The sequence below is a fragment of the Haplochromis burtoni genome, unplaced genomic scaffold (assembly GCF_018398535.1).
Source record: "Haplochromis burtoni strain Fernald_Lab_line unplaced genomic scaffold, NCSU_Asbu1 Contig_19, whole genome shotgun sequence".
In the NCBI taxonomy this organism is placed as follows: domain Eukaryota; kingdom Metazoa; phylum Chordata; class Actinopteri; order Cichliformes; family Cichlidae; genus Haplochromis; species Haplochromis burtoni.
In genome coordinates this window covers 1,185,995-1,186,237 of record NW_024582380.1, presented here as the reverse complement: position 1 = coordinate 1,186,237, position 243 = coordinate 1,185,995, and positions in this window count along the sequence as shown.

Here is a 243-nt window from a genome sequence, read left to right as displayed (position 1 = left end):
TGAATGCATCTACTTATTTCCAAAACCATCCCTAAATTATTTTGGGGCATTATGATGTTTTTCTTTCTTTTTTCTAAAGGGGGAGTACAGCTTTATTTTGCCCTGGCACGGCCAATTATACACAGCCATAGCCTTTGAAATGAGATTCATCTGCTTCTGATTGTGTGTGTGTGTGTGTGTTTGTGTGTGTGTGTGTGTGTGTGTGTGTGTGTCAGGCCCAGCGGCCCAGGCGATAAATCACGC